The 11988-nt window shown below is 43.7% G+C and overlaps 1 non-coding gene across 1 annotated transcript; it reads left to right on the top strand.

Moving 5' to 3' along the window:
- Positions 1-550: 550 nt before the first annotated feature.
- LOC133079016 (U6 spliceosomal RNA) lies at positions 551-654 on the top strand. Its single transcript, XR_009698010.1, has one exon. It is a non-coding gene; the product is annotated as a U6 spliceosomal RNA (small nuclear RNA).
- Positions 655-11988: the final 11334 nt, after the last annotated feature.

Raw genomic sequence — 11988 nt, 5'->3', positions numbered from 1 at the left:
TAATTCATTTCTTTGTGGGCCATTGAGCCGAGGCCTTCAATTCTTTGCTGGCTGTTGACTGAAGACCATCCTCAATTCCATGTCATGTGGGTCTCTGCAACATGGCAGGTTGCTTCATCAAAGCGTACAAGCCAAGAAATCAAGAGTCAGCTTGAAGATGGAAGTTACAGACTTTATGACCTAATCAAGGAAGTGGCATCCTACCATTTGTGTGGCATTGTGGTCATTAGCCATTAGATCCAACCAATACTCAAGAGAAGGTGATTTCACAAGTGTGTCAACACCAGGAGGCAAGGATCATTGGGAGTCATCTTAGAGGCTCCTACTACAAAGTGTGTTTGAAACTTGTTTGCAGACTTACTTAAAGTGAAAGGTGTTTTGGTTTTGTTTTCATTTCTTTCTCTTCTCACCCCAACTCCCCACACCCTGCTTCTTCCTGTCTAGAAGTTTTGTAGTTATCTTTCCTGCCCCACCCCCAGGCCCCATCCCATAGTAGTCATGGGATATCATAGATTATTCTCAAACCACAGATGATTTAAGTCAATCTGTGGTCTCAGATGTGGAATATATACTAAAACTGGAATGATACAGAGATGATTAGCATGGCCCCTGTGCAAGGATGACATGCAAAGTCATGGAACATTTCATATTTAAAAGAAGAAAGAGGGGGAAGGGGAGGGGAGGGGAAGAGGAGGAGGAGAAGCAGGAGGAAAAGATTTGCGGTCTCAGGACTGTGTCCATCCTCCAGTCTCTCTGGTGGACAATAGTTTAGAAGCCATAGCCCCAGGCAGCAAAGAGCAGTAGATATTTTTCAAGACCCAAGAGGACCCACCCTGGCACCTAACCTTGAAAGTGAGCGTGGCTCTGGTCTCCCATCTCATGTGGGATATCTAGTCTCTGCTATCATATCCCCACTCTCTTAATAGCCCATTTTCAGGCCTAGAACCCAACAAGGCCACGGCTACAGCCTTGCATTCTGCATTCTCATTCTGTTTCTTCTCCATGGGGATATTTATCTTGATTTTGAGTCCAGCTATACTATTAACTTATTTTATTTTTATATGTTATCCACACTAGATCTTTTTTCGCTTTTTTGAACATAAAGGTTGCATCAATGTGAAAATACTGAACCATTGCTACCCAAAATCTCCTCAGCCTACCATCTCTACTCCTTATAAAACAGCAAAATCTCCACAATTGGAGAAAGTTGTAGAGAATAACCATAAAAAGACAAAAGGAAAGGAAAAGGAGGGGAAAGAAGAGGAGAGGGAAAGAAGGGAATAGAAAGGTAAGGAAAAAGAAAAGAAGCGGTTACCCTGTTGCTTTTAATTAAATTGAAAGAGTGGGAGAAAAGACTTTCTCCTGGAAAAAATGCATTGAAAACCCCCTTTCCCCTTGGCTTCCTTTCATCAGGCCTTCATTTCACTTATTACTTTTGCTAAAGATAGCTGAGAAGACAGAGGCATTGGGAGAGTTTGTGGCAATCTAATGTGTTTTATTTTAAAATGTTTCAATATCTTTTATTGAATGTTGCAGTGTACTGAAAAAATTGAAAAGTTCATACACAAAGAACAGGAAGAGGTGAAGAAAAAGATTGAATATGTCAGTAAAAGAAACCCATCAAAAGCCCAAGTGGTCTTAGTCCTGCCACTGAATTCTGTATTTGGGTCCTGCAGGGAATGGCCTTGTTTGGCTTGCGGACCAGCTGCTGATGGGCCATGTCATGTTGCATCAATGAACCAGGCCATGTCATGTTGCATCAATGAACCAGGGAAGAGGCTACAAGCTTGGGTATAAGGGAGAGAGGAGTCACTGAGGCAAAGTGCTGTTTCACTGGGAGGAGAGATTAGTCTCCCCAGACCTGGCAGAGCTTCCTATCCGACCTTTGCTTGTGATGCTGCCACTGTGAGGGTTTTAAAGGCTTTGTTCAAAGATAAATTCTCTCAAGTTTCAGAACAGACAAACCAGGATTCAGTGTACTCAGATACAACGAAGACAAAAAGAATGTTTTCTTATGGGCATCTAGTTTTTATTTTATTAGGAAATTTGGACGATATTCTGTGATAACTAAGAACACAAAAGGAAAAAAAGAAAAGAAAACCATGCATGAGGACAGGTAAAAACGGAGCAAAGATGGAGCTGAATGGCAGTCAATTGGATGTATTCATATCCATAAAACCAAACATTAGGAATCATTATTTTGTTCAGCTGAGTTTACTAATTTGCACAGTTACCCAGGTGCTGGGCTGCATACATATTTTTTCCATTAGATGTTTCCTATTAGTTTGGAAACTTTGCAGATGGGAAGACTTGAGGTACAAAAGAAAGCCAGGAAGAGAGTCCAGGACCATAGAACGGAGGAAAAACAAGCAGAATGGGAAGGAGGGAAGTCTTACCAACAGAATGGGTACCAGCAGCACCTGCAGACCAGCCCGCTTAGCAGCAGCATTGCTTCCGGCAGCAGCTCTCGTGCTGGCAGCAGCCCTTCCACTGCCGCAGCTACACGGGCTGCAGCTCCAGGTGCGGCGATGGCGGCAGACCGCGGGGACGCTGCAGCAGCTCCCAGGGCAGCCGTAGCAGCAGGGGCGCAGCTGCCGCCACCCCAGCCGAGGCAGCCACCACACCTTCCACAGCCACAGCTGCCCACGGCGTCGGTAGAGAGGACTCGGGGGAGGTGAGGAGGGAGACCCAGGAGGGAGGGAGGTCTGATGCCGCCTTCTACCAAGCCCTTATATACCATCTTGGGAGAAGGGAGAGGGAGCAACCCAGGACTCCTGACCAGTGGTCACTCCCTCGTTGTTGCCATTGCAGTTTCCAAATAGGGTTGTCTGGGGTTATTCCTTGTTTACATTCTTATGGACTATATTTGACCCAATACATTTGCTAATTTTAGCTTTTCTCTTTAAAGTCATTTTAGAAACAAACCAAGAGATGCTAACATGTTGGAAGGGATCTTCATTTTCACAGAAACACAGTTGAATCTTTGAGATTTTGAATTAAGAAGGCACTTGATTACTACCAGCTCCTGTTCTGTTTCTCCTCAATGGTTTTCTCTCCAAATATTCAGTTGAAATCACCCTGCTTTAACAGAAACTTCGAGATGCAGATGAGTAAATGTGAATATACAAATTGAACGCCATTCTCTTTCAAAATTTTCCCATTTGTTACTACTGTGTGCCTTCCACCTCACCAACTAAATTGGCCATTTTAGTTCTTGTGAAGTTACATGTTCACGGCTATATTTCCAAAAGTTTTGGAATGAAATGCAAATAAAATTTTTAAATGAAATGACCCTCTTTTCTTTTTTAACCTCAAAAGTTGTCTATTGAAAGCCTGGATCCAGTGCTCTCCTCTCTCGCCCTGCAATCCTTCCCTTAGCGCTCACATCCACACCCATGGTTTCCACTTCCACATGTATGTGCCTGGACTCGTTCCTTCAGTGTGCACGTCCAGCTTGGAATCTTCTCCAGACTCCGAACTTAGCCAGCTCGCAGTCTACCTTCTCCCTGCGGGTATCTCAGAGGCACTTCCAGTGTCGATTGCCCCAGACTCAAGTCCTAATCTTCCCTGCCCACCCCACACAAAAAAGTAAATTTCTCCACTGTTCCTTACCCATCAAATTGGCAATCTATTTCAAAAGTCATCTTTGAATCCTTCCTTTCTCTCAGCCCATATCTAGTCTCTCACCAAATTCTGTTGATTCTGCCTCTTTAAAAGCTCTCGCACCTATTCACATATCTCTGCTCCACTGTGCCGCTCACCCCTGTACAAGCACCCCCTGAGCAGCTGAAATGCTCTTTGGTCCGCATACCACAGAAATGGTTTGGGATCATTGATAACACCACAGTCAGCCCTGGGGACGACACAGCATTTCCTCTCACTCAAATTCCTGAAGAACAATCTTACCAGATTGGCAAAATGGGTTCTGAACAGCAAGCCTGTTGCAAATGAAGCTTGGGGGAAAGTCAGCCACCAAACATCCCCACCAAGGTCTCTGAACTCTCAGTGACGGCTGGAGATGCTCCTACACCAGCTTGTGTGATGAATAGCCCACTTGCACTTTCATTTTTCCTACCTTATATTTTTACAGCCTCCGTGTTGGTCACCAACCCTCAAATCTCACCAGGATCCACAACTACATGCTTTACCTCATAGCCACAGACTCCTTTTTTTCCCAACTTCCCCTACATCTCTGGCCTCTGCCCCCGCACTCTTCAGGGTAACTGCCCTGCTGTCAGAATCACCTAAGTCAGGCTACTTAGCAAAGTGTTTCTCTCAGACATCAACTGATGTCGTATCATCAAAGACAAAATTAGTTCCTCATCCAAAGCTAAACATACCAAGAACTACATCATCAAAATTCAGACTCGTCGGAGGATGTATTTCTGTTTTTAAAATAATCATTACAGCCTGCGTGTGAGAAGACAAATCACAATGGTATGCTTCAAATGAAGAGGTAAAGAATAAAAGCGTCTAGTCTCAGCAGTTCCCACTGGTCACAAAGCACGTTCAGGGCATCTGGCCTTGGCGGTGGACTTTGACTCTGTTGCCATTTTCACATCCCCATCTCCCAACGTCACTTTATTGCAAACTCTTTGAGGTCAGAGATTATACCTTAAACTTCAGTGTACTGACCCCCTTGGAAGCTCACAGACCACCTGGCCTAGGGGCTGTCCAATGATGGGTATGGTCTGCAGACCCCCTGACAGCCCACACACACAGTAATGTTCCCTGGGCAGTGAGGGATGATAGAGAAGTCTGCCCATCCCTGTTGACAGCCTGGTTCCCAGCAGGCTTCCCTAGAACTTTTAGGCCTTTTCAAATTGCATTGGAATATAGTTTTATGAAAAAATTAACAAAACTGAAAATGTGATGAAGACAAAGATATCTAAAAGGGAAGTAATAAGAGATGATGGATTCTTCCATGTAAATCAAGCCAAATAGCAACAGGGAAATGGTCATGTGTCTTCCCTCTCCTGTCCGCAGAGTCGGTATATAAGGGCCTCCCCCAGCAGAAGGCAGCATCAGACCTCCCTCCCCTCCTGTGTCTCCTTCCTCATCTCTCTCGCGTCCTCCCTACTTGACACCGCGGGCAGCTGTGGCTGTGGAAGGTGTGGTGGCTGCCTCGGCTGGGGTGGCGGCAGCTGCGCCCCGCGCAGATGCTCCCGGGTCGGCTGATGCCCCAGCTGCTGCCCCTGCTGCTACGGCTGCCCTGGGAGCTGCTGCAGCGTCCCCGCGGTCTGCCGCCATCGCCGCACCTGGAGCTGCAGCCCGTGTAGCTGCGGCTGCGGAAGGGCTGCTGCCAGCACGAGAGCTGCTACCGGAAGCAATGCTGCTGCTAGGTGGGCCAGCTCAGCTGCTGGCAGCATTTGCTGGGATTGGGTTTGTCTGTTGGCAAGTCTTTCCTCCAGCCCTCCCCGTCTCTCCTTCTGTGACCTGGAAGTCACTCCTGTGCACTCAAGGGTTGTAATCTCTGCCACATCACAAATTGATAATTTCAAAAGACCGTGCTATTGAGGTGAACAGTAAGAACTGTGCAAACAAGACAGCCCAGCCGCTGGAGACAATTCACATATTGAACAAACTTGAAAATCGAATCATAGTTACTTTTTTGCTTTTCTGAAATTCTCTTACACAACTTCAATGCCCGCACTTGTTTTCACTGTGCCCGTACATTACATGCCATTTCTTCTGTATTCTGCCCAGCAGTGCTGTACTGCTAAAAATGAAATCTTAAATAGAATAATGCACCATACATTGATGGCTAAAGATCTTTTTTTTTTTTTTTTTTTACTTTTATTAATTGTCTTGCTATGAAAGGACCTTCTGTGGTCTCTAAATTCAGGAAAGCTAAATAAAGAAACTCTTGTTGGGAAGGATTTCCCCAGTTGTAAGATTCTTTTCTTTTACGATCATAGTTGCACTGATGCGTTATGGAACAATCACAAGCAGGTCTCAGAGCAGCCTGATTTACCCACATTCCGTCTCCTTATCTCATTGTGACACTCATTCCTTTGAAGTCAATGGGAATGTTATTATTCTTTCCAAAAATTCCTACATCTCACCTTGGTTTGAAAGAACATGAACCCAGCTTGAGTTGTTGCCACTCCAGAATAACAGCTGGCGTTTTACCCAAATCAGCCTACCCCATCCCTGAAAAGGATATATACTTTTTTAAAATCAGTCATCAATTTTATACACATCAGTGTATACATGTCAATCCCAATCGCCCAATTCAGCACACCACCATCCCCACCCCACCACGGTTTTCCCCCCTTGGTGTCCATACGTTTGTTCTCTACATCTGTGTCTCAATTTCTGCCCTGCAAACCGGTTCATCTGTACCATTTTTCTAGGTTCCACATACATGCGTTAATATACGATATTTGTTTTTCTCTTTCTGACTTACTTCACTCTGTATGACAGTCTCTAGATCCATCCACGTCTCAACAAATGACTCAATTTCGTTCTGAAAAGGATATTCTTAAGACAAATGTAATACATTTCCAAATCTGCCTTAAATCTTTTCTTTTCAAATCTCAGTTGCATGTATATGGCCTCTGACACAAAACGCTTATCACACACAGAGAGTGATTTTTGTAAGAGGCCATGACCATGGATGGCCTCTGGCTCCTACATAGCCATGGCTCGGTGCCAGGATGTGTTGCGATGGATTGGGAAGAGGTGTATGCAGGTGCTATCAAAGTTCACTGACCCAAGGTTAGGCCTGCACCTGAAGATTTAGGTCCTAATTTCTTTGTTTTTACTCTGGTACTACTCTTAGAAATGGTGAAAATGTTTTAATTCTGCTTTTGCCAGTTTCTGAGAGAGATTCTCCACCCCATTCTTATGAGAAGAACAAATAAATGAGCAAGACAGATCTAAGATGTTGATCAAGGCCCCCCCCACCTCTATGTATGCACATTAATGTGCAAGAGGATGAAGATTTTTGAAATTTCTGTGTGATACGGGGATAAGGATTACAATGACTCTTAGCCAAGCAATGCCAGGAATATACCATGATTACCTGACTGTCAAGACCCAGGAAAATTCTCCTTGTGTGTAACTAAGTGAATGCAAGTCTAACATAGAGAGAAAACGTCTACAAAATTGAAGGATTCAATTACTATACTTAGTAGTTTTAGAAACTGGGAAGAATTCATCTGCAGACTTGTGCCATCTCCTACATTTTTAGAAACTTAATCATTTACCTTTAAACAAGAGACTTTCTCAACAATTCAGAGCAAAGGATGGCCTCTGGCCCATTTTCTTTAGAAGGACTCCAGGTATAGAAAATCCGTGTCCTCCACTGTTGGTCCATCCCAATGCACCCTCACCCTGGTACTTCACATCTTCCAGAGGTACAACTGGAATCTTCCCTGCTTTCATGTTTCCCCTGGTCCACTGTAGACCTAGACGAGAGTCTGTTCATCGTAACTCTTTATAGACCTGAGGACAGTCTTCAGTCTTTTTTTTTCCCCAATAAGCAACAACCTCAAATTTTTAACCTTCAGTAGAGTTAGAATATATTAGTCTATCTCAAAGTGTAGCCCCTGGAGCCAGCAGCATTGGCATCCTGGGAACTTGTTAGAAATGCAAATTCTCCGAGAGTCTGGAGGTGAAGCCAGTAATCTGTGTTCTAACAAGTCCTCCAGGTGATTCTGATGCATGCTTGAATTTGAGACCTTTGGACTGTATCAGTATAGGAGAAGCAGCTTTTTTCCATTTAGATTTAGAGAACCATCTCATTATAATAGGCGTCTAGTTAACTATTTCTATCTCATTTTTCCAGTGAAGTTTTTTTTTAATAGAGAAGATAATCTTTGGAAACTAAGGCTAGATGAAGAGTTCTTAGATTTGACACCAAAAACACGAACAGTAAAATAAAAAATTGACAAATTGGACTGCATCAAAATTAAAAATGTTTGCTCTGTTAAAGACCTTGTTGAGAGGATGAGAAGACAAGCTATAGACTTGGAGAAAATATTTATATATACCACATATCCAGGAAAGGACTTATATCTAGAATACATGAATAACTCTAAAACTCCACAGTTAGAAAGCAAGCAACCAATTAGAAAATGGGCGAAAGTCGTGAACAGACAATTCACTGAAGAGGATATACAGATGGCAAATAAGCACATGGAAAGGTATTCTACATCATTAGCCATTAAAGAATGCAAATTAAAACCACAATGAGATATCACTATATACCTACCAGAATGACCAAAATAAAAAATAGTGACAATCCAAAAGTTGGCAAGGATGCAGAGAAACTGAGTCACTCATACACTGTTAGCAAGAATAAAAAATGGTATAGGCATTCTGGAAAAGTATATGGCAATTTCTTACAAAACCAAATATGTGTTTACAATACAGTTTAGCAATTGTACTCTCAGACATTTATCTCAGAGAAATGAAAACTTAATGTTCACAAAAAACCTATACATAAATGCTTATGGCGGCTTTATTCATAATAGCCCCAAACTGGAAACAGCTCAGAAGTCTTTCAACAGGTGAAGGGTTAAACAAGCTATGGTATATCCATCCCCGGAATACCGCTCAGTCATAAAAAAGGAACGAACTACTGCTACATGCAAAATGTGGATGACCTCGATGGAATGATGTTGAGAGAAAAGCCCAGCTCAACAGGATACATAGTGTATAATTCCATGTGTATAACATTCTTGCCATAACAAAAGTACTGAGATGGAGAACAGGTTAGTGGTTACTAGGGGTTAGAGAGGAAGAGAGGGAAGGGAGTGAATGTGACTGGAAAAGGGTGACGGGAGGGGTCCTGGTGACAGTTGTGTCTTCACTGTGGTGGTCACACACGTCTACACATGCAATAAAATTGCAAAAAGGTAAGTACACGCAAATGAGTGCCTGTAAAACTGGTGAAATCCGAATGCAATGTAATGTCAGTTTCTCAGCTGTGATTCTGTACTACAGCTACGCAGGATGTTACTATTGGGAGAAACTGAGTGAAGGGTGTGCAGGACCTCTCTGCATTATCTCTTACAAGTGCATGTGAATCTACAACTATCACCAAATAAAAAGCTTAAAAAAAAAAAAAGCTGCAAAGAACACGTCTAGATCAAAGTGGCACCTAGGCTGACTGAGACCCCCAAAGCCCTGCTTTCCAGCTCTCCTCTGGCGACTCCATTTGCTCATTCTCAGTCTAGACTGTGAAGATTATGATCCTCCCACACTTCCTCCTGTGTCTGGATTGTCCTACCTTCACCATGTATACTGGGTGAATTCCTCTTTCAACAACATCCAATTCTTTCTCCAGTACCACCAACCCCGCTACTAGCCACTGTCTCTTTTCTGAGCAACAGGTGTAATCTCCCAATTACTCTCCACGCTTCACCCTTATCCCCGATGAATTCCCTTTTCCACACAGCAGCTAGAGTTTGGACCACATCATGCCCGAGCTGACAACCCACCAATGGCTTCCCTTCATGCTCTGGGTTTGTCTTAATCCCTTACCCCAGCCCACAAGGCTCTACATGATTGACCCCTCCCCTTCCCTTCATCAGCCCCACCCACCAGCCACACTTGCCTTCTTTCCATTTCTCAAATACATAAAGCATGTTCCAACTTGCACACTTTTGCCCTAGCTGCTTTCTATGCCTGGAAAAAAGTTTTCCAAATCTTTGCACAACTGATTCCTGCTTAACTTTCAGGTCTAAAATTAAATCTCACCTCTGTAGAGTGATCTTTTCTGATCACTCACTCTGAAGTAGCCCTTAGGGTATGGTGTTTGTAAACACCAGAATTTTGCTTCTCCGTCGGCCCTTATTTATTGTTTTTCTCTCTCCCTCCTTGAGAGTTGAGTCCTACCTGCCTATCAGTGCTGTGTGCCTGGTGCCTGCAACAGTGCCAGGTACATCCTCAGTAAACACCCACTGAGAGAAAGAAAGGGAGCTCTGGAGGCTGTCTCTGACCAGCTGTCCTCCTCCCCATCATTCACAGAGTCAATTACTCCCTTACCTGTGCGAGCAGCTGCCTTTTACGTGATCTCACTGGTACATCAACACAATCACACATGTGCTTGTTTACAGGACCTTGCAGTTCTAGAGGGCAGGAGCCACATGTTTTGGTTTTGAATTCCCAGGTCCTTTCACAGTATGAGGCATCAATTAATATTTGATGAATGAAGGACCATCCTCTTTCCAGGGGATGACACCAGGTGGTCACGTCCCCAGGAATCCATTTAAAGCCATTTACAAGGCCAGCAAGGATGGGTATTGAACAGTGTCTCACGTGAGGTATAAGGGTCAGACACTGACGACCTGACACTTCCCTTCTCATTAAAGTACGCAGTTCAGCCATGTCCTTAAGCTTCTGGCCAAAGACATTCTTCACAGAAAACTCACAAAATAAAGGAGCAAAGCTGAAAACCAAAAGCACAATTGCATCTTCTAGAAAGATTTTAAACTGGAATGCTTTTTAAAAAGGTACCTCATCTAAAACAGCAGGGAAAGGAAAGCCCCATAATAGTCATACAACAAATTTCATTCAAAATTAAATCAGTGATTTTCATAAGGGATGCCCAAGTGACCTTGCTTCTGGGAGGTCACCAGAGCAGATGATGGAAACTCAGAGAATAAAGTCATCTTAAAAGCAAGTATTCCGGGCTTCCCTGGTGGCGCAGTGGTTAAGAACCCGCCTGCTAATGCAGGGGAAGCGGGTTCGAGCCCTGGTCCGGGAAGATCCCACATGCCGCGGAGCAACTAAGCCCGCGAGCCACAACTACTGAGCCTGCGTGCTACAACTACTGAAGCCCACACACCTAGGCCCGTGCTCCGCAACAAGAGAAGTCACCACAATGAGAAGCCTGCACACCGTAACGAAGAGTAGCCCCCACTCGCCGCAACTAGAGAAAGCCTGTGTGCAGCAACAAAGACCCAACGCAGCCAAAAATAAATAAATAAATAAATTAAAAAAAAAAAAAAGGAAGTATTACTTTTTTAAACCCACGCTAGCATAAGATCATGCTAATGCCCTTTTAAAAAGACATTAAGATGATCTCCCAATTCATCTAGAGTTTTTTTATTGTGGTTTTTGTTGCTTGTTACAAAAAAGTGTAGTAATTAGATAGAAGCAAAACTGAGCTACCAAAAAAAAAAAAAAATATATATATATATATATATATAGGCCCCATAGTTGGACAATAAAAAGAAAACCTTTGGAATGAGGTACCTAAAATGTCTAATCTATGTGGGTACTTCTTAACACCCTCCATCTAAGTGTCTCAACAGGCCAGAAACTCAGCTTCCAGAGAGAAGACTTACCCCCGGTGCTTCCCACCAGCTCCACACTTGCAGACCGAGCTTCACCCAGCCCCACCTAGCCCCAGGGGCAGGGCCGCGGCTCAGTTCCATCACCAGCCTCTTCATCCTGGGGTAAAAAGACTTGCCAGCAGAACCAAGGCAAGACCAAAGAGATACGCCTAATTCCCTGGGACCCAAGATCTTCAAAATGACTTTTGACTATTTTTCAAGGAGGGTATTCGTGGATATTCTTTTCCCTTTGAGCTATTCTGACACAGGACGGAATAAAGAAATTAGAAACTAAGAGCCACTGAAAGGAACAAAAAAGGGGTGTCTGGGACACATCACTAACCCACCAGGAGCCAGCAGATAGGACCAAAATCTTCATCAAACACTTCTCAACGAGACCATAGGATATGGGGCTGAGTATTTTTACCCAGAAATCACCAGCTCGGTAATTGTTCGTAAGACTCTGGGAATAGAGGGTGGGAGGCTATAATTACCACTGGTGCCTCTACGATGCCTTTTAAACTTGAGGTCAGAAAAGAACCTGAGTGTTGTAAGACTGATGGGCTAGTATGGTCAGGAGGCTGTGAGAGATGGAAGATGTACATTGATTGGGGAGTCCAAACAGGTAATAGAAGGGATAACATAAAGTAAGACCTTAAGGGCAGGTGACCAGTATCACTATTTGTCTTTTTGTTAATAC

This window comes from Eubalaena glacialis, chromosome 1 (assembly GCF_028564815.1).
Source record: "Eubalaena glacialis isolate mEubGla1 chromosome 1, mEubGla1.1.hap2.+ XY, whole genome shotgun sequence".
NCBI classification, from domain to species: Eukaryota; Metazoa; Chordata; class Mammalia; order Artiodactyla; family Balaenidae; genus Eubalaena; species Eubalaena glacialis.
Note: the sequence above shows the minus strand (reverse complement) of the source record. Positions and strands in the feature narration are given on the sequence as shown.